General features: G+C 43.4%; 1 long non-coding RNA gene across 1 annotated transcript; it reads left to right on the top strand.

The window, feature by feature from the left end:
- Positions 1-11,154: 11,154 nt before the first annotated feature.
- On the top strand, positions 11,155-21,089 carry LOC142488614 (uncharacterized). The gene is made up of 3 exons (XR_012799534.1): positions 11,155-11,229; positions 11,541-11,758; positions 19,695-21,089. It is a non-coding gene; the product is annotated as an uncharacterized LOC142488614 (long non-coding RNA).
- Positions 21,090-23,055: the final 1,966 nt, after the last annotated feature.

Raw genomic sequence — 23,055 nt, 5'->3', positions numbered from 1 at the left:
ATTGTGTAACAAACTCCCTAATTATAGTATCTACTCAATCCGCACTAAGGTGGGGGACCTTACCTCCGACCCTAGAAGAATTGTTGAGGAATTAAAAAAATTCTATGAAGTTCTCTATGACGGAAATAAGGTCAGCCACACACAGAAAATAGGAGAAAAAACCCAGAAGTTCCTAAGAGAGGCATGTCTTCCCAAATTGGGCAGGGCAGAAAAGGAGGCATTGCAGGGCGACTTTACGTTCGAAGAATTATCAGAGGTTATAAAAGCCCTTAAACCAGCCAAAGCTCCGGGACCAGATGGTTTTTCAAATTTATATTACAAAAAATTCCTTAAAATACTAGTGCCACAGCTTTTAAAATTATTTAACGAAATTCTAGCGGGAGGCTCCTTTCCATCCCAGATGCTCCAGGCCTCAATCTCCCTGATCCACAAGCCAGGCAAGGACCCGGTAGACTGTAAGAGCTACGGCCCATATCCCTGATCAATTCCGATGTGAAAATATTCTCTAAACTACTAGCTAACAGGGTGGGCACTGTCCTGCCCAGGGATTTATTGGAGGAAGGCAAGCGGTAGACAACACGAGACGGATCATAGATTTGATCGATCTGGCCAATAAAAAGAACATCCCGTCTATGTTGTTGAGTCTGGATGCTGAGAAGGCCTTCGATAGGATCGATTGGACCTATCTGAGGGCAGTACTAGGAGCATTTGGGTTCGAGGGACGCCTCTTAGAAGCTATCTTAGCCCTGTATAAAGGCCCCACAGCTAGGGTGCGCCATCAGGGCTTCCCATCGGAGCAATTTAACATCTGTAGCGGGACGCGACAGGGATGCCCCCTGTCCCCACTGCTGTTTGCATTATGTATAGAACCCCTGGCGGCTCATATTCGCCTAAGTTCAGATATAGCAGGGATAGATGTAGGGGACCAATCCCATAAGGTGGCATTATACGCTGATGACGTCATCCTGACTCTGTCGAAGCCGCTTACTTCCCTGCCCAATGTCTTTGAGATCCTGGGAGCGTTTAGCCTAATCTCCGGGTTCAAAATTAACCAGACGAAGTCTGAAGCCCTAAATATTAGTCTCCCACGTCCAGTGGAAACATTAATTGAACTAAATTTCAATTTTAAATGGCAGGCCTCCTCAATCAAATATTTAGGTATCCAAATTACTAAGACATATGACTCATTATACAAAGCCAATTATCCCAAACTATTCCAAACTCTAAGAGAGGACCTGCGGGTATGGGCGGGGTTTGGAATTTCTTGGTTTGGAAGAATTCATAGCATTAAGATGAATCTTTTGCCAATGGTGCTTTACCTGTTCCAGGCCCTGCCGATACCGCTGGTGCGGGCAGATATCCTCGTCTTACAGTCAAGGATCATGAAATTCATTCGGCACAAGAAGAGCCCACGAATTGCAAAGAGCATACTAACCAGACCTACGATTAGAGGGGGACTAGCGGTACCTTGCTTGATGGCATACTATAAAGCAGCACGATTGGGTCAGATTGTCCAGTGGCACCTCGATCCGTCCCTGCGGAGATGGGTGGTGCTGGAGAAAACCTGCTGTGCTCCAATTGAGTTGCATAATTTAATTTGGCTACCAAAACGATGTGATAACACGGTGGGGTTGCTTCTACGGACCCTTGTGAACTCTCTGGCGGTGTGGAGGAGTTCCAAATTTAAACATAATTTAACGACGAAACACTCCTTAATGACCCTGCTATTCGATAACCCAGATTTCGCCCGGGGATGGCCGGAGATCGGCACTTTAAAATTTGGATACAGTCGGGATATAAGCGGTTAATAGATCTGGAGGGGCCTACATATATTAAAACATTTGAACACATCAAATCAGAAAAGGGCCTTCCAAACACCGAATTATTTCGCTACCTCCAGATCAGAGCATTCTATAATAAATTTCCAATTAGACCTGCTAGGACCAATTTTGAGCAGCTGTGTTCTAGAGCCACGGACACACGGGGACTTACCTCTAGATTATACCGGGAAGTGATCTGTCCAAGTGGACCTGACGCCGACAAACTGAACTACATGACTAAATGAGAGACAGATTTAGGGGAGACTTTAGAGGACAAAGACTGGGAGTGGATCTTACAGGCTGTGGCCAAAAGCTCCATCTGCTCAACGTTAAAAGAGAACGCATATAAGGTCATGATGCGCTGGTATCACACCCCACTACGTCTATCCAAATTCGTCAGCGGTTATTCCCCGCTCTGCCCAAAACAGTGCGGGGAAACAGCAGACTTTGTCCACATGCTGTGGTCCTGCCCGAGGGTACTCCCGATTTGGGAGAGCATTAGAGTATGGGCACAAAGTATCCTCAACTTAGAGGTCCCCCTGGACCCGTGGCTGTTCTTGTTGGGCAGACGGGCCCAGGGGCTGTCGAAAGCGGCACACAAATTGGTGGCACATTTGGCTACCGCCACCAGGTGCGAGATCGCAGCAGTGTGGAAACAGCAAGATCTACCAGTCATCCCCAAAATTCGAAACAGATTGTGGCAAGTTTGCCAGATGGAACAGTTGACTAGCTGGGTCAACGACTCTGGCCGAAATTTCTTAAAAGTTTGGGAGCGATGGCTTACCCAATCCGACATCCCCGGGATAGATGCCAGTACAATTCTGCAATAATAAACACAAGTGCGTTCTCTGGTGACTGAGCGGAACATACTATAACATAGGTACGCGACAGGTAGGATCCCCCCGACTATTAAAATCGGATCCAAGAGGAGGAGTCGTCAGGCTCTTCTAAAAGTGCGCAGTACATGCCGAAAGCAGATCTTCCGACACTGGAGAACACGGTGGAAGTCCATCCCCCCCCCCCTTCCTTCCTTGATGTTTTCACCCTCTGTTGTCTTGTCTTTGGTCTGGTTAGTTGTGTTTGTCTAGTCCTGTGAGTATATGTTGTTAGTCCCATGTTGATTTTGAGTGATTTTACCCTTGATGGTGAGAGTGAAAAGGGTAAACCTCGGGGGGTTTCGAACTGTTTTACTATGGGATGTGGCATAATGTATTTGTTGTGAAACCCAATAAAAAAATTTGAAGTTAAAAAAAAAATAATAAAGGTTATGATACTATGCGCCCCCTTGTACTGTACGATCACACTTTAATCACATTTCTGATCTTCTGACATAGAAGTAGACATGGGCAGATGTGTCAAAATTCGACTTGCGAATGATTATCTGTTATTCTAGCATTGTTCTGGCCCAAGCAGATAGATGAGTAGGAATGGGTAATTTAACTCAATCCCATATATAAAGCCAGGGAAACTTCTTACTTGCTGAAGTGTTTATTTGGAGCAAAAACATAGAAATAAAAAGGGGAAAAAGAGGGAAACTGGGACATGAGAGGAGGGGAAGGGGGGCTATGAGGGAAGTTGGCTAAATGCAAGATATAGGGATAGGTAAAAATCAGTAACTTTACCAGGATAGGAGAGATGACTGCTCAAGATGGCTGCTGGTACTAAGAGACAGCATGCTGGTCTGGGCTGATGGGAAATTAACTGGGTCAATACTACCTAGCAAGGGGAGGGGGAGCAGTCCATCCTGGTAAAAGGCAGGGGGTTGCCAAGGCAACTGGCTGAAGCCAAGAAACCCACAAGGGGTCTCAACATTGTTGCAACAGCTAGGCTGGCAGCCGGAAGACAGAGAAAAAACACAATCCTGTTCCAGGACAAGCATTATTAGAGGGCAGTTATCAAAAATTCAGGTTATTGATCCTCAAACCGCCATTGTTTTTACTTTGCCCCCTCCTCTCTTTCTGAGACTTTGTTGATATTCAAGTTGCCTAGAAGTAGCAGAACCTGAAATAATGGGTTTTAGAGAGAGGTTTTAGAGAGAGACCCAAGTGCTAAATAGATCCCCTCAAACGTGTGGAGAGACGCCTGGGCACACCTGGGATATATGCTAATAGGAGTCATTTAAATATACCTGGCATATCCTCCTTCCTATCCGGAAACAAAGGTAGGCAAATGTCACGTTTTAAAACCAAGCCGTGAAGAAATGCCACAATTTTGCCCCTCTCCGACCAAGAGACCTCCCTGGAACTAATGCACTAATAGGGGTAGAAAAATGGTTTCATTTCTGTATAGTGTGTGGTAACTGTTTATCCTATATACACTGTCAATATTGCACCGTTTTTTTTTGTGTGTTTTTTTTATTTATATACATGGCCATTACCTGTGGCAAAGCTTTCATCTCAAATCTATTGCACTGTGTATTCCTAGGACATCTGTTAGCCTAGCCAGCAGCCTAGATAATAATATTTCTTTTTGCAATGCAAATACCTTTATATATATTCAGGCTCTTGTATGCATTCCCTCCTTGTGTCAATTCCCCTATCACTCTTATTTTTGTAATTATTCCTTGAGCATATTGTACAATAGGGTGTTTTGTTTTTACTTCTGCAGTTTTTCCGTGCTCGTGGAATTTTACATTGGGTTATTTGTTCCTACAAATATAGCCCGAACCAAAGCTAAACTCCTCCCACTTTGACATCACTTGACTTGAGTCTTATCAGAGAATCTCATTTTCTCTGATAATATCTTTGAAGTCAGCCGGAAGAACAACTCTGTGCTACCTGCTGAGGTGGGTAATCGACAGAGATTGCCATATAAAAACTCTTCTGCAGACTTTGGGCCTTTAACAAGCTTGGAAGAAAAAATAAATAAAAGATGGTAATTTACATAAACAAGCATAACATTGAACTCACTTTCAAGGTCATTCTTAGGGTAGAACTGCACTTTTAAGAATAAAGCGCTTCTCTGCATTTGTAGAACTCTAATGCATCTCTCTTTCTTTTTTTTTATTAATCTACTGCAAACAGTGGTTGTTTTCTGTGGAAATAAAAAAAAAGTTATATTATTTCAAAAAATGTCAAATTGAAAATAGAATAAAAAGATATTTGTGGGAAAAAAAGTGATTTGTTTGTGACTTGGAATTACCCACAGCTATCAGCACAAGATAAGCACACACACACACAGGCTCATCACAAGTAAGTGGACTAGAGCAGAGGTGTGCAATCTTTCCTGCCCGCGCCCCCCCCATCCCTCCTCTCCAGCTGTCAAATGACGTTGTGGGGTCACGTGACATCACGTTGCCATGCCAACGTGACGTCACATAACCCCGCGGCGTCATTTGACGACGCGTCGCTGAAGAGAAGGTACTGTAAGTGAAGTTGCAGAGGCCTCACACGATCCCCCGGCATTAATGTAAATGCCTTGGGGGAAGAGCGCGGGACCCCTGAAACCGCTCGCGCCCCCCTGAATAATCTTGTGCCCCACCTGGGCGGCGCCCCCCCAGTTTGCGCACCGCTGGACTAGAGGATATTATGCTTAATGTCCTGAACCTTATGAACATTGTGACCCCTTAAGCTTATCTTGACAATATGGTTATTTGAGGTGAGCCATATACATCTTGCCTCAACAGGCTGTTTCACTGAAGCCCGAGGGATGACTGCTTTGGATCATAGCAGACAGCTGCAGACTTTCATGAAAGAGAATGGCGGCACTCCAGCATGCATAGCACACACAGGTTATCTGGGTTGTCTTTTGGAAGAAGGTGGAAGCCTGACCTTGCTAAACCCCTGATCACTACCTTTAGGTGGCTGCAGAACATCCATACCTCAACCTTCCAACAAACAGCTATTACAAGCTAATGGGTGTGAAATGCTAATGTGAATGGCAACATTTACTTTCAAAGGGAAAAAATATATACATTTGTTCTAGTAATGGCCCTCTCCTCCTTTATCCATCAACATCTTTTAAGTCTTAAGTTATTGCTACTTAGATGCTATCCCTGCCTGAGGAGAATACTTGAAATTCAATGAACTGTGACCTTGCTGTCAGGATGTCCACCTGGAGGATAATTGAATGGGCTTAATTTCTTTAATTGTAAGTAAGTGTACTTTCAGCCCAGGTGAAAAGATATGGAAGCAGTAATGCCCTGTAACACTGGCTGCAAAGCAACCTGGTATATTTGAATGCTTCAGGTTTTCTTTGAGGGTACATTTGTTTTACAAAGTGGCCTTCCTTTAATATTATTTTTTCATCCTAATCCCCTAGCCGCATTGTAAAATCCTTCAATAAGATTCATTGTTTCATAGAAATATATATATATTAATATATATATATATATATATAGCAACTGTAAATATTACTGTATGTTCATTTGCATGTCTTAGACAGGTCTGCAACCCTGTCTTTCCCCATTGTCACCCAGCATACAGCACTTCCACTGCAGCAAGGGATTCTGGGAAATGACATGCAAATGAGCACTCAGTGCCACCTTTTGTCTCAAGCTCGTATTACACAAGCCAATGCATGCTGTTTTAAACACAGCTTTTAAACAGAGGCTGGGATGAGATGCAAAGCCATTAGACCTACTCACATACATGTTTCAACCTTGATGGGTATCATCAGTGTGAGGCTGGTCTTAATGGCTAGCAGGTTTGAGACTAGACTAGGTAATCACCACTGTCATTAAGGTTATGGTGGGTAAAAAAAGTGACAAAAACCCTCCACAGTAAAGCATAAAGCAACTGTAAATATTACTGTATGTTCATTTGCATGTCTTAGACAGGTCTGCAACCCTGTCTTTCCCCATTGTCACCCAGCATACAGCGCTTCCACTGCAGCAAGGGATTCTGGGAAATGACATGCAAATGAGCACTCAGTGCCACCTTTTGTCTCAAGCTCGTATTACACAAGCCTCTGTTTAAAAGCTGTGTTTAAAACAGCACGCATTGGCTTGAGGATTGGCTTGTGTAATACGAGCTTGAGACAAAAGGTGGCACTGAGTGCTCATTTGCATGTCATTTCCCAGAATCCCTTGCTGCAGTGGAAGCGCTGTATGCTGAGTGACAATGGGGAAAGACAGGGTTGCAGACCTGTCTAAGACATGCAAATGAACATACAGTAATATTTACAGTTGCTTTATGCTTTACTGTGGAGGGTTTTTGTCACTTTTTTTACCCACCATAACCTTAATGACAGATATATATATATATAGCAAATGGAAATATAACTGTATGCTCATTTGCATGCCTTAGGCAGGTCTGCTACCCCGCCTTTCACCATTATCACCCAGCACACAGCACTTTCACTGCAGCAAGGGATTCTGGGAAATGACATGCAAATGAGCACACAGTGCCACTTTTTGCTTCAAAACCATTATATATAGTCATTGCAACATTTTGACTGCATTGGATCATGTAATGAGAGCAGTCAATACAGGCATACCCCGAAATAACGTACGCAATGGTCCAGACCATGTATGTAAAGTGAAAATGTACTTAAAGTGAAGCACTACCTTTTTTCCATGCTTCGGTACAGGTAGGGAGCCGGTATTGCTGTTCAGGACGTGCTGACAGGCGCATGCGCGAGCTGCTGTTTGCCTATTGGGCGTGGGGAATCAGCACGTCACTATTACGGCAGTCTGTAGGGCAGAATAAGTGTCAGTACTCCCAAAGCGAGCGTACGGACACATTGAGTATGGGGCTATTGAAAATATGTCCTTACTCAGGAGTGTACTTAAAGTGAGTGTCCTTAAACCGGGGTATGCCTGTACATTGTATTTTGTATTATTTGTTATTGAAGTTAATCTTTAGGACTTATATTTAATAACTTATCTTAATTTATGAAAACTGTTTTTCAAAAATCATACAGAAAGGAATATGCAGAATACTATATAAAGCGCGGTATATATTTTATGTATGTGTTAATGAGGCTTTAATTTCTTTATTACTCCAGTAGAAAAGTCATTAATATCATGTTACACTTAGAGGTATGGCTTGTTAGCAGAAAGTGATTTAGATCAAGGGTGGCCAACTCCTAGTCCTCAAGAGCTACCAACAGGTCAGGTTTTCAGGATATCCGTGCTTCAGCACAGTTGGTCAGTCAAAGACTGAGTCTCTGATTAAGCCACCTGGCCTGTTGGTGGCTCTTGATCTAGACACTCGCTAAATATCAGCATGGTGCACTCTTTAATGATGTTGAGTATCTCCGCACACTTTGACAAGAGAATAGAACTTTGCTTTGTCTCACATGTTCATTTTATAAGTTTACTATGCTCTACATAAGCAGTAGGATAATTATTTGGACAGTCGGATGTTCCAGTTGGAGTACTTGCTGTTATATATACAGTAACTTTTATATGAAGAATTTAACAATCTTCCTTAAATGTAACCACACTTAAAGCAAAGATTTGACAAGTTTTATTTGTATGCGAATTAAGAGTGATTTATTTATCTGTGCAGTATCTGAATAGGGTAGTATTTGTCAGTCAAGTCTTTCCTCTAACCTTATCGCACTCAAATGTATTTATAAAATGTTTTACCAGGGAGTAATACAGTGAGCGTCACCTCTCATTTTCAAGTATGTCCTGGGCACAGAGTTATGTTGACAATACATGTGTAGCACCCTGTAAACAGCACCGGCTATACCTATCTCCTTCCTACTGTGGTAAGTCCTGTTAAGGGCAGGCACCAGTAGTGATCATGGGTTTCCCCCGCTTCAAGCCCTGACTTGATTGATGGAGGTAGGTCCCCTGACTTTGTGTGCAGGCAGAGACACAGGGGAGGGGCCTGCTGACATCATGATAGGCGGGGCTGTCTCTATTTAGTGGGCTGCTCCTGTGAGTCTAGGTTAGTTTTAGTAGTGCTGAAGCAGAGAGTGGAGAGTCAGAAAAGAGTAAAGCAAGGAGTAGCGCTGAAGCAGAGTCTGAGCTTGGAGCATGCCAGCGAAAGGAGAGGAGAGACTCAGCCACCTTGAGTAGAGCTGATAGCACCATAGTTCAGGTGGACCAATGCCCCTCACCCCGATGCGGGGGTGATGGGGAGAATCCATCCCCACCCAGGGGATATCCTCTGAGGTGGGCAGTGGGGTATTGACGCCCCAGCCCAGACCATCCTGTCGGAGGATAAACTTGGAGGGAAGGAGAGGAGAAAAGACTTGTACAGAGCGGAGGGTCGAGTGATAAGCGGGACATTGCTGTTGTTGTTGTGGCTGCTTGTCGTCACTTCTGCCGGAGGCACTGATCCGACCAATAAAGAGAGACATTACTTTTATATCAGAGACTGTTGTGTGATTCTGGAGCATCCCCCTGGGACCAGGGTTCACTCTTCTATACAGGTCCTATCCCACATCCCTGGGAGTATAGAGGATGGAGGCGCTGCACCACTAAAGCAATGGAGGCTATTACCATAGAAGCCAGGTCCTGTGATCCCCCACACAACCGCGGGAGACTCAGGCCCTCCTGTTCCACGCAGGTATGCACCACCCAGTCCATGTAATCCGCCCTCACACACCCTAGATATGTCAGATGAGTCTAGGGGGGGGGGGGGAATATGGGTTACACATGGTTACATTTCTTTCAAAAATAAAGCTGTCTCACATTTTATCCTGGTCTGTAACTGTTACATACGCCTATAATATATATTATCTCTAACTGTGCATACAATGTCTTATATATAATGTATAACCCTGCTCACTTATGTAACTGTATTTGTAACCAAGTATTATTTGTCTTAACTCTATAACCAGGACATACTTGAAAACAAGAGGTAACTCTCAATGTATTACTTCCTGGTAAAACATTTTATAAATAAAATAAACATTAAATGAGCAGTGGAAATGCATTCAATTTACAGACATTTCACAGATGGTTAGAAATAATATATTATTATGGGTGTATGTAACAGTTACAGACACGATTAACATTGTATTAGGAGAAGTAGGATAGACCTGCAGTGTGTTGTTAGAAGACTTTACCCAACCCAGTAGCAAACTGCCCCCGCCACCATTCACCCCCTCCCCCCTCCCCCACTCTCTTTGGGGCAACGCTGATGTAGACATCAGTCACTCCGATTTAACGCCTTTAACATGGCACTGCCATTAATACGTTTTGGAGGGACTGCCCTTTTAAGCACACATTCACAGTTTTAAAACATATGCCCTTAATCTTATGCAAAATTCCACAGCTACTTGTGATCCTGTCCAGATATCCACTTTGTCTTTCTCCCTCTCCTACTTTGTGAACAGTACTTGTTTATGACAGAGAAGAAAAAAAAAAAGACAAACAGCCATTTTGCACATGATCCGTTACCAATTCTTGTTATATGTATTGCTTTTCTGAAAGACGAAGTCCCACTTGGGTTGCCAGGATATGAATGCACTCAGCCATGTAACATACTAGATACACACTCACACTCTCTCTGTAAGTGGCTAGTTAGGAACTCGTACCTAACTAAGGAAAGAAGACTCATACTAAAATAGTTTTGGTGTGATTTTACTTAAAAAGCAAAACAAATCAGCTACTACAAGGGAAAATAAACAATTCGTATATTAGAAAATGTATTCCATTATTAGTAACAGTTAATGTACCTTAAATAGATGTTTGAACATGTTGGAAAGGAGTGGTATTTCCTCCACAAAAGGATTTTTAACAGTTGTATTCATTCAAAACTATTATAAGCACCCACTTGATTATAACATCATGTCCCATTTCCAATAATAATAAAAAAATCTCAGAAACGCATTCTGAATCAGTACATTTGTAAGGAACCGGCTGGGGGAATTAGCTTGTGCTGGCACTGTGTCAGTGCTACTGAATCATTATTGGTCATGGAAATGTAAAAAGAGTAATTAAAGAAGAATAGCAAATCAAAGACTCCAGTGATGGAATCACAAGATTTTCTGATACGCCAAGACTCATGATGATTATGACTAGTTCTTTGTGGCGTTTAATCCTAACGTGCCTGCGTGTGCAGATCAAACATTATCACTGGAGGCAAGAGAAGAGATGCTGCCCAGTTTCAAAGAAACCACTTTAAAAGAAATTTGCCGGTCCCATATAGCAGTGGTACAATTTGTCTCGTTTTTCCCAATGTTCCCCTAGTGAGTAATGCTTTTGTCATCAAGACTCACGAGTGAACATCAGACCTTTTCAAAAAAGCACTGTCTGGAATGATCCCTATTCTACTGAGAGCAATGGGTTTGCTTTATACGCGGGGGAAAAAACCTTTCGCACACAAAACAGAATACACTTAATGTGTCACGTACTATTAAATTATAGTGTTTGAGGGATTTTTTATTTTTTTTCTCCCAATGTCCCATTCCTGCAGCCGGGCTTTGTATTCATGTTGCTGTTTTAGTGTATAAGAATAGTGGTGGGAATCTGGGAATGTCATCCAGTCTGTCCTCAGGGCAAAGCAAGGTATAGATATTTAGTTTGCGAAAGTAATACAATGATAAATGTTTGCAGCTAATACCTTGGGGGTGTGGGGGGAAGGAATAATGATTTTCTGCTATAAAAGGGGATTACTGCGTTTCTTTAAGCTTCATGCTCAATCATAAATTGTATTCTAAGAGGTGACACTTAATGCACAGATTTTGTTCCCCAAGGATGATCTTTAATCTTCACAGCATCTTGTGGTAAACCTAGAACTATTGAACTATTCACTGTAATATGTATTTTCCATTTTAGTACAAATACATTTGTCTAACAGCTGCATTCTCCCACCACAGATTGTATTTAGCTCACTACACGCAGGTGCTTTTACTGGAAGAGGAAATATCGGCCTGCTGGTGAAGAAAATATAGAATCCTGGCTTTGCAGAGAAAAGGTAGCAGGCAAAAACCATGGCACATGAGTCAGTGAATATGGGGAAAATTGCACTCCCACTGCGTAAAATATAAAGAACAATGTAGGTTAAATACACCATGGATTTATGGGAATCCCTGAGGTAAGACTTGTGGTTTTGAGGTACGCTTAACCCTTTCACTGCCAGAGCAGAAAGTTGTGTTCTTGGCCCTCCTGGGAGCAAAAGGGTTAACAGGCAAAATGACATTAAGAGGATTTGCTGCTTTAAATGTTGTCCCTTTTCAAGAACTGTTCCCAAGAAACCAAAACAGTGAGATTTGTAGGGTTTGGATTAAAAAACCAAAATGTCATTATAATGGAAAAACGCTGACAGCGACTTAAAATCAGTGAGACTGCCCTTAAATCAACAAGTCTCACAGAGAGTCAGTGAGAGTTGACAGGTCTGCTCTCCATGTGAACAACTTCTTTGTTACAGAACGTGAATTGTCTGTGATTTATTTATATTCTTTTTCCCTCGTTTTGCTTCAGCTGTGTAGGATTTGAAAATGTGACTTTTTGCATTTCTCATTACTCAGTAAAATGTTTTCAGTTGAAATATTGACATGGATATGTTTTATTCTGCAATGGATGTTGGTATTGGCAAAAACTGAAGTCGGGATTTGGTCGATGCTCCACAAGAAATAAAGGTGGAGATTGGTTAAGGAATTGAATTGTTTTTAATTCTTTTTTTTTTTTTTTTTAACATAGGTTTGAGGCAGAGAGTCTCCACAGCTGAACCCCATTCATTTCAGCTCTGGGGACCCCCTGCTTCCCAAGATACCTGCAAACGGAGTTCTGGTATCTCGACAAAGTTTAAAACTCCGCGGACCAATAGGAAGCTGAACCTGATGACATCACTGCTTCCTATTGGCCCACATGAAAATTAGTGGAGTTCAGCTCCGAAGACCCCCTGCTTAAATTCGATGTTTAATTTTTTTTTTTTTTTAAATTGGCCGCTTCGATTGCCTCATTATACAGTAATAGCCATGATAGAACTGTGATCGCGTGTCAACTGCTATTAACTAAACTGGCAGATAACACGCGATCACCGCTATTGCAGTTTAATGAATTTCTCCCAAAGTGTGGATCCTAATCATAGTAAGATTTAAAAAGATCTAAAAACTCAAAATAGCAAGAAAGGGCTGCTTACTCGGATGCTTTGTGTAACCTATTGAGTGCCAGTGTGTGCAGGCCCCTCTGGTACTCAGTGGGTTAATGCATGGGTTTTTCAACCGCATTCCCTTGACTACTAGTTGTCCTTGCAATTATATTTTTAATGGTCCCCGGAGCCTCTTAACCTTCAAAAGCTATGGCCCTTTTTATCACTGATACGTGCTACGGGTATGTTCGTTTGTAAGATGCTGCTTTTCAGGCGAGGTAAGTGACTGCGGTGGTCTTCCGCATGATTATTTAACATTGAAGTGATCCTCAAGAAGGGAAAGTTTTAATGTGCTATTTGAATAGGAAAACGGCATTCGTGGCCACATTTAATTCCTCAGGCAGGCCAAAAATGGAAAGAACAACACACTCAGGAAGTCGCACTCAAGAACAATTTTTGCACCAGTGAAGATGGGAACATTTGTACCAGAAACAAATAATTTTTTAGCATACTGTATCAAAGGTGCAGTGCCTTAAAGGCCAAGTGAATTAAAGTCAACGACACGTTCAATAGGTTAAAGCAGGGGCGCGCAAACATCTGGTGCTGTGCCCCCCAGCCTGCACTCCCCTAGTGTTCGAGCCTCCCCACCTGTGTGCAGCAGGATGTGATGTGCCGCGTTGCCCGAAGCCGGCTGAATCACCGTGAGTAACAGAGGCCTCGCGCGGTTCCCGGCATTTAATTTAAATACCTTGGGGAAGAGCGCAAGGCTTCTGTAACCGCCGCTTCCCCCCCCCCCCCCCCCACCACCAAAAATACTTGAACGCCCCTGGGTTAACGCATAGGTGCAAATAGTGATACTATGTTTTTTAATTCACTGCAGGGAATCTGACATCCTTGCTGTTCTGCAGCCACGAGGAGTATACACTTACTATAATTATTAATGCTTTCTCTGATACACTGGTAATGTTGACTCTTCCTCTATGTTGTAGAGAACTGCATAATAAAGATTATCCCTTAGGTGCATCAGAGTCCATGAAAGAGTCGCTGCCAGAATAGTGTAATGGTAATGAGGAAACTTGTGAAAGCAGCTGGCCCAGCATAGGGCACCAAATGTTGCTTAACTCACGGTTGTGGGGAGTAGTGAAGTGTGGATCTTTTCCTCAGCGTCTCTGGCCGTGGCGTTGCACCGCCAACCCCACCGCAGCTGGAAGTCTGGTGGGGCGGTCACGCGACCGGCGGTGTCCTCCTCACTGTATGATGAGAGCGGGCCGTGAAGTTCCACGCCAGCTGAGCTTCCAGTCCTGGCAGTGAAGCTGTTAGCTCCGGTGTGCAGGCAGCATGCTGTGGGGTGGTCACGTGACCGGCAGCTCTCCCCTCCGTGGGCGGCGACTCAGCGGCGTGCAGTCCAGCAAACAAAACTGTATGAAGTCCTCCAGCAGCAGCAGGAGAAGGCCCCCGGGCTGAAACGTGTTAGATGATCCTGCAGCTGTACCTGTCTGTTCAATAAACCTTTTTGAAGTCACCACCTACGTTTACCCTGTCCTGTTTATCTGGCTGTGCTCCGCGATTTCTCCTGCTGCTGCTGGAGGACTTCATACTTCCTCTATGTTGGCATACTGTACACAGGGGAATATTTGGCTAGTCTGTAAGGATCTCTGAAGGACTGGTTTGTCACTGCATTAACATCATTGTCTGTTTCCCCCTTGAGATTCTACCTAGTGGGTTATGTACACAGGATGACTACACCTACTGTCTTCTCTGTGTCAGAACAATCTGGCGTTGGTCCTCAAGCTGTAAAACCTGCACATGGACCTCATTGAAACCTCCTCTCTCACATATTTTGTAGGAGTGTCAAATTCAACCAGTGCTATGTGGATGTCTAGCAAAATTAGTGTTACAAACTTGTTGCCTTATATCTGGCATAGTCTCTGATATCATTTTAAGTAGGCTTTATGTGACAAATCCCCACAGCTTAGCCAGCACTGACAGTAATTACTGCGGAGATGTGCTGGGACTATTCATACGTTAATCTCTTACTTCAGTTTATTGCATACTTTATTGCATTTTTTGCTCTTTTTTTCATAAGTAGTTTTTTTATTTTATTGCACAATTTGAATGACTCTTTGGCCGCTGTTTTATATTCTGCTGCCTTATTCCGTGGCGGTACTCCCAAACTCTGACTCCGATCTCCTCTTCTACTCCGTGGTCTGTTTAAAAGGACCCTATGCTACCTGTTAAGCATCTATAATTGCAACCTAAGGGGATCACCCAGGGTAACGCTCCACTACTAGCACTTGATACAGGATGATTTGGCAGTATTTAAGTATCTAAATGAATATTAAACCAATATAATATATATGTAGCTAATACATAACGCAACCACGGGGGTGCAAGGGTGCATTTGTACCCCCCACGAATTGCTATTGCATGAAAACTGATTGCTGTGAGAGAGACCGGGACCTCTGTAAGGCCTTGTCCAGGGTGGTGCTGAGCGGGCGGGCACCAATGTGTGAGCCAGCGTGAGCAAGCGCCTGAGCATTCGCGGTGCTTGCCAAGCAAGCAAATTTGAGTCTGCCGCGTCACGTGAGCGGTTCGCCCAATGAGGGCGAACCAGCTCTGTGACATCTTGGCTGTGCCCCCCGACACGTCCCCCCACCCCCGCGTGCACACCTAGCCGGCCACGAATCGCCCGGCCGAGCAGGGCGCAGCGCACGAGCGCCAGCTCCCTGCCTGGCCACAGCCTTAGAGAGCGTCCCTTCTCCAAAATGTCCCGGTGGTGGAACGCCATGGCCAAACATCCTAAGCCGATCTTGATAAAGAATAAGTTAGGAATAAGTTGAAACACAAACAATGGAGTAATTCTTCAGCTGGTTTTACTAATCAGTAAGATGAGAGCCATACCTAGGGATATGCACACATAAAGAGACAAAGAAAATTCAAAACAGTTAGTCTTCCAATACAAGGGAGTGGCATACATTTAGTAACTTGTGATTGGATAGACTCATGCTAGTATCTGATAGGACAGAATTTGCATCTTCTAATTTGGAATAGTATTGTGTGTAAAGAATGCGTATGTTAATATAGTGGGTTGTCTTAGAAGAGAAGGTAAATTACATCATCTGCCCAAGACCAGTGCCCGTGTGCGAAAAAAAAAAGTACCATCCAGAGACAGACACCAAAGCTTTGCAGAAAAAGTTTCTTAAGGAGACAGTCACCCAAATCCTTTCAGTGTCCCATACCCATTCAGGGTGCTGAGTCAGTGCAGGCTGGGCGGATAGAATAAGGATGGGCGGCAAAAATTTTTATAGTAAAAAAAAAGAGCTTTATTAACATCCATTTATAAGGCTCGCCACCCCTACAAATGTTCCTCACACATTCTTTCTTTCCATGCTTCTCCTCGTTTCTGGGGATATCTCTTCCCAATCCTGGCCCCTGCTTTATTTCTACACGCGCACATCCTCGCCTCCCACAAACAAGTTTACCTCCTCGTGGTGGAAAACCTTCTTAACATCATACCCATCCCCTGTCAACGTCATTCCCTCTCCCTTTCTCCTGTGCCGTTTGGAATGCATGCTGCCTTTCTAACAAGTCCCTCTCTGTACTTATTTTTCTCTCACTCTGCTCCTTTTTGCTATAACTGAGATCTGGCTCACTCAGTCTGACTCTGTCCCCTCTCTTATGGTAGCCTTTCTCCCACACTCCCTGCCCTGATGGCAGGGGTGGAGGCGTGGAGCTCCTCCTCTTCTCAATCTGCCGTTACAGAACCCTTCCTATTCCTTCCTCTATTTCTTTTACTTCCTTTGAGGCTCACACTATCCAGCTTTTCCCCCCTCTCCCTCGCCACGTAGCGGTCATTTATTGTCCACCTACCTCTCCTCATTCCCCTTCGGTCTTTCTCTGTCTTTGAATCCTGCTCTCCTTCTTTTTCTCCTCCAACTCCCATTCTCTCTTCTCCTTGGTGCCTTCAACTGCCTTATTAATAACACCTTTCTCCCTTGGACTTCCCATTTTCTCTAACTCTCTTATTTTGTCCTTCATCAATTGACTGCAGCCTGCACCCACAAAGATGGCCACCTTGTTTTCACTAAAAGGTTTTCGCCCTGCGATTTCTCCATTTCACCCTTTCCTGTCTCTGACCATCATCTAATTTTCTTTCTCTCACTTCTACATCTACCCCTTATTTCTGACCCTCGCTCTATTAAACTACTGGCACTTGATTCAACTTTGCGCTCCACCCTCTGCTCCAGTATAGACTCTGACAACCTGGTCATGAACTACAACTCTGTCCTATCCTCCTCTTGATCAACATACCCCTCTTTTTCTCTGCCGTTCTCGCCCTTCCAACCCCAGGTTCTAGCCAAACTACCATTCACGCATGCTTGTTCCTGCACTCGTTCCTCTGAATGCCTCTGGAGGAAATCTCATACTCTTAGACTTCTTTCACTACAAATGTATCCTATCCTGTTTCAATTTTTCCCTATCCCAGGCTTAAGAAACCTACTTTCTTCACTAATCAACACATATGTCTAACCCATGCCGACTCTTCATTTTAACTCTGTGCTCAAACCACCATCTGTTACCTGTTTTTCTGACTATTTCAAGATAGAGGTGGATTCCACTCAAGTCTTCGTCTCGGTTATCTCAAATTCTACACCTCTTTCTAACTCTCCTCCTGCCTTGCTTTACTCTTTTTCCTCTGTCACAGAGGAGGACATTTCACTGCTGATCTCTTCTCTCTCTACCACTTGCCCACTTGACCCCATTCCCTCCCATCTCCTCAAACCTCTTGCTCCTACTCTAATCCCTAGACTCGCACATATTTTCAGCTCCTCCTGCAAGGAGGATTTTTGTATGGTTAAGTAACACCTGAAGGACTAATTTCCTAGGTTTTCAAGCTCATAAGACGGATTGACTCAGCAGTTAAAAAAACATGCTTTATGTCCAGATGGGAAGATAATTTAGGGATAGAATGAGACTCAGAAGACTGGGAGGATATCTATAAAGCAGTAGCACAAATCTCAATCTGTGTGGCTATTACTGAAAATGCTTTTACACTTTTAAATCAGTGTTATCTTAACCCCTTCAAATTATCAGTTTTTAGAGTACATCTCCTCAATGTACCAGAGGGTCTGGAGGTGGGCTCCTTTCTCCATATATGGTGGCAATGCCTGAGAATTAAAGTGTTGTGGATGATCATGCATGTAATGTTACCAAATATCTTTTATGTTTTCATTCCCACTGGATGCTTGGTTGGCCTTGTTATGTAGACCCAATGTCATGCCCAATAAGATAGAAAGTAAACTTATGGTACAAACCTACATGACCACGAGATGTGAGATAGCGGCGGCATTGACGAAGCTTAATGACCCATCCTTGACCCAAATTAGATCTAGGATAGGGAGAGTTTTCGTAATGGAATGGAAATGTTTAAAGACATTTATAGGAGCCTGGGAACCATGGCAAGTTTATATAGGTATCGCTAATTTTGCCAAAATGTTGTTCTAAATTTTATTGGCATCCTGGGGGGCATCAATGACCCTCCTGTCACCGGTTCCATCTTCACTTTTTGTTTTTCTACGTGTGTGACATATACGTGGTCCTGGTCTATGGTCAAGCACCATGGAGAGAAATAAGTATGAACTGATGGTCAGACCCTATAAGATCTTAAATGTATAATGCATTTATGGCTTAAACACTGTAACATTTTGTTCTTGGTGTACCCTTGTGTATATTATTCCTATTTTTTATTTTTGGTATCCTTTTGGTCTTCTAATGAAATTTAGTCAAAATTGAGATTATAAAAAATTTTTTAAAAAAAAGACAAAAATAATTAACATCAAGAACCTCAAATATAACAGCAGAGAATTTAAGCTAGAGCTGAAAAATCGCTTCAGCTTGCTAGAAATGCATGGGGACACTTTAACAAACCACTATTAAGCATTTATGGAGATTGTAGTTGAAATAGCCGAAAAAACTGGAGGAATTGCTAACAAAAAAAAACAGGATAAGAAAATATCAGAGACAAAGCAATTACTGAGGAGAAGGCAATTAATGAAGCAATTCAAGAATTGAATATGCAGAGCTGTTCGAGAGAATTCACAAATGTATAATTGAAAATGTAAGAAACAGTAACTGTGATATGATGAAGACTATTGAAGATAACAAAAGCTTTTAGAAGACAAACTTGTGAATGGCAAGAAGCAAATCATTGCACTCAAACAAGACAATGGATCAACAATAAAACAAAGTTCAGCACTTCTACATGAAATTGTATGAGAACATAGATAACACAAGACATTATCCAGCAGTGGAAGAGTGAGAAGAAACCGCCAATGATGTACCATGCATCCTTCCAGAGGAAGTGCTAAAGGAAATACAGTCCTGAAGAATGGGAAGGCTCACATTGAAGATGGAATTACAACTAATATCTTGAAAGAATCTGGGGAACAGGAAAATTCTAGAACAGTGGAGAAATGCCATCATTATTGTCATCCACAAGAAAGGAGACAAGGAAGACCTAAAGAATCACAGACCAATCACTTACAAGAATGTTACATAGATACTAATCGGCTGCAACAGACTCTGGACTTTTCCCAGCCTAGAGAACAAGTGGGATTTCACAGTGGATATAGCACAATGGACCTCGTACAAGAACTGATATCCCGACAATCTTTCAAGGGATGCACAAATGATATATGTAGATGTATGTGGAATCAACTCCACAAAGCACTCAAGCTAATTCACGGCCCTCTACAGAAAAAGGGTGCGCTCAAAGTGATCTATCCACAAAAAAATCCACATTTCTACACGTATAAATACAAATAAGTATATAACAGACACACACTGCTTTGTATGAAATAAATGTATATTATGAATTTTATAGAGTCCAATTCGGATAAATAGAAGGAAAAAAAACAGCATAGCTTTCTTTTTCTTTCAGGGAAGTGGTATACGTCCTTCTGCTGCTGCTATTGTTCGTGCGGTGACCACTCCAGTTTAATAAATAAGAATTAAATAAGAAGAAAAGAAACACAGCTCAAAAAAGGATTCAAAGTGCAGTAATTATACTCGAGGATTTCTTTTCTGCACGAACATTGATTACACTAACCAGATGTTCCAGTGTATTTGAGCATCAAACAGGGTCTTTCGTTCCTAGCTCCTCTGCCTGCAGTTGCAAAATACTTAATGGTCAGGTGTCGCATCTACACGCTCCCTCGATTAAGTCACCCCCACTCGTCCATGTTTCATCTGCAGGATAGATCTCCCCTGAAAGTTCCCTCTTTCCTCGTCTGGTGGGCTTAGCTGAATCCCTGTAACACGTAGCTAACCACAAACGAGGTGCGACCACGAGGCTGAGGTAGGGATTGGTATAGAACGCCAACCACAACCGCGAGGGCACGTCTAGAGTGTAGAATAGTCTTGCAAGCCGGGTCAGGGTTATAGAGGACAGTGTAAACGTGGTACTTGCTGGGTCTAGGAGCGGAGAGTAGCGGATTGTTGGGGTACGTAGCCGGAGTCAGGATTGAAGAGAGTAGAGTCGTCGTAAAGCCAAAGGCAGGGTCAGTGCAAGAGAGATCAGGATTGTTGTATTCAAAAGCCAGGGTCAGTGCAGAGAGTATCACAAGGTCCGAAGTACAAAGCAGGGTCAGGCAGCAAGGTAGGAGGCAGACATGCAGGATGCAGTGAGGTTCAGCGTCACAAACAGAAGTTATGCTCGACAAAGAAAGAGTTCAGACAAGGTATTTAAAGGACCTCCCACCAATGGGAGGCGTCCAGGAAGCAGAAGCGCCCTTTCTCGTAGGCTGCTGGATCGTGCAGGTGCGTCCTATTACACAGCCAATTGAGGTAGAGGTGGGGCCTCGGGAGAGCGTGTGCAACCCGCGCATCATGCATGCAACCCGGTCGCGTGCTATTCGTGCGCGCCTCGTCACCCGCATCAGTACGGGGGTGGAGACCGGAGGCGGAACCCGCAGAGACAGAGGAGGAGCGCGTGGAACTGCTGGGCCGCGTAGCTCTGATGTCAGAGCGGGGGCGGGACCGAGAGACGGGAGCCGCAGACCCCCAGGGAGAGCATGCACCGTGCATGCATCAAGCGTCAATGCTGCAGGTAGGAGAGTGTACCCTGGACACAGGAACCACGGAGACCGACGGAGCCCACGCGCCATGCATGAGTACCCCCGCTGAGATGACCTCCTTGAGTGTCACTGGATCCTGACGGACAGGTGAGGGTTAAGGGGACAGAACCGCCAGAATGGCGAATCGTCACAATCCCAACATGTTTTGTGACAGTTACTTCACTTCATCAGGCATAGCAACAAACAGCTTGAGGGTTCTTTATATAGGCTCTTTAATTGTTGTCTTTTGATCTTTAAAACCATTAAAAAGCTTATTACTTATTTAATTAGTATTCAAATTATTCATTTAGTTGCATCTACAACATAATTTTGCTATAAATTTTAAAAACTTTGTTTTAAAAGCATAATACTGTATAAACATTTTTACCAATAATGTTAAAGCTGTCCCAGCTGGATGTCCTTATCTATGTATTAAGACAATCTGTATATCAATTAATAACACATACATTTCCATATTCTGCTTATTATAAAAGTAAAAAAAACATTGTATACAAATAAAATATCTATTGTTTATAATACTTGGTGCTCATCTGTATATGTATGTGTGTGTGTGTGTGTGTGTGTGTGTGTGTGTGTGTGTGTGTGTGTGTGTGTGTGTGTGTGTGTGTGTGTGTGTGTGTGTATGTATGTATATATATATATATATATATATGTGATGCCCACACCACGTTGCAGTTTCTTGTATCCCAATTTAAGCCCGGAAGCACTGCATTTTCTATGCAGGGGTTTATTTACGGGATTAAATCATATAGCAACAGGCCCACGTCCCTTTAAGAAAAAACAAATAATAGAAAATAAACACCTATTCCCTTTAGGGAAAGCTAACTACACTGTAGCTTTTGCCCTCACTAGTTGGATGGCCAGCTATGCAGGTTCCCACCCTCAAAACATGCCCTGGCATATTCAACTATCTTCACAGTCTTTGCACACGGCAATAACAAAGGGTTTTTTGCTTATCTGTTTGTAAGTCCTCCGGAGCAGACGTCCCTGCTTCAGCACAGCCCTGTCGTCCTTTCCTTCTTAGGGGAACTCGGCCCCACATGAGCCCAGAGAAACTCTCCTCTGTACCAGCTTCTGCAGCTGGAGAGCACTTCTATCTCCCCTCCTTCTCTGGGGAAAACAGTCTCTCAGTATGGCAGCTTTCAGTCTGTCTTTTAAACCACTTCCTTGTTCACTCAGACAGGCTGATTGACTCCATTAGTTAACCAGCTTCTGCTGGCTTCTATTTGAGGAATTAACTCTCTGTGGACTGGAAAGCACACTTACGGCACTGTTCCAGCCCGTAGAGGACAGTGATGGTATCACAATATATATATATAGTGTATGCGTGTGTGTATGTGTATATGTATATATATGATTGTCACGTACGGCACACCTGTGAGCACATGACCTGCATATGGGACACAAATTAATATACAGCTCTCTAGCTGGCCCACTTTTTACCTTTGCAAAGGTCCCTCAAATGAACAATATCTCCCCTCAATCCATCCCAATATACGATCTGTCACGAACAGTGCACGTGATTTCAATATGCAACAAGGGTTAATACACACAGCTATACTAGCCAACTCATCTTTCACCTCCGCAAAGTACTTCAAATGAGTTAATATTTACCCATTACTCAATTGCAATCATATCTATATGGTGCCACCCCCCTAGAAGCATCAAATAAATTTGCCGAGTCTAGGTCCTTGTTTATTAACAAAAAACTATTGTAAGGAATCTGCTCCTGGCTTTGATTATAGCCTTGCAGACCTCTGCAGTTGCAAAAGCTTCCTCTGGCAATCAATGGCACATGTGCTGCCTCTCATTGCAGCTTCTGCCCTGTGCTCCATCATTGGAGGAATGCTCACACACCCTCCCCCTGTGATTGGATCTCCGCCCTTTATATGTTGAGCTTTGGCTCTGAATCAGGGTTGAGCATAATCCTTCTCTGGACGTTACTGTCTCTGCCACAAGCCACCTGGCTTGTCTCCTTGTGTACTAACCTCTCTAGTTCTCATCTCTAGTTCCTGAGTATCCGGAGGCCTACTGCTAGTTCCACGCAGAGGCCTATTCCTGAGTATCCTGAGGTCTGCTACTACTCTCCACGCAGAGGCCTGTTCCTGACTCCTGTGCTGAAGCGTTGTTTGGCCAGCACAGATTCCTGGTTCCTGCTGCATTCTC

Source organism: Ascaphus truei, chromosome 2 (assembly GCF_040206685.1).
Source record: "Ascaphus truei isolate aAscTru1 chromosome 2, aAscTru1.hap1, whole genome shotgun sequence".
Lineage (NCBI taxonomy): Eukaryota > Metazoa > Chordata > Amphibia > Anura > Ascaphidae > Ascaphus > Ascaphus truei.
The sequence above is the reverse complement of the archived record's forward strand: the minus strand, read 5'-3'. Positions and strand labels throughout refer to the sequence as shown.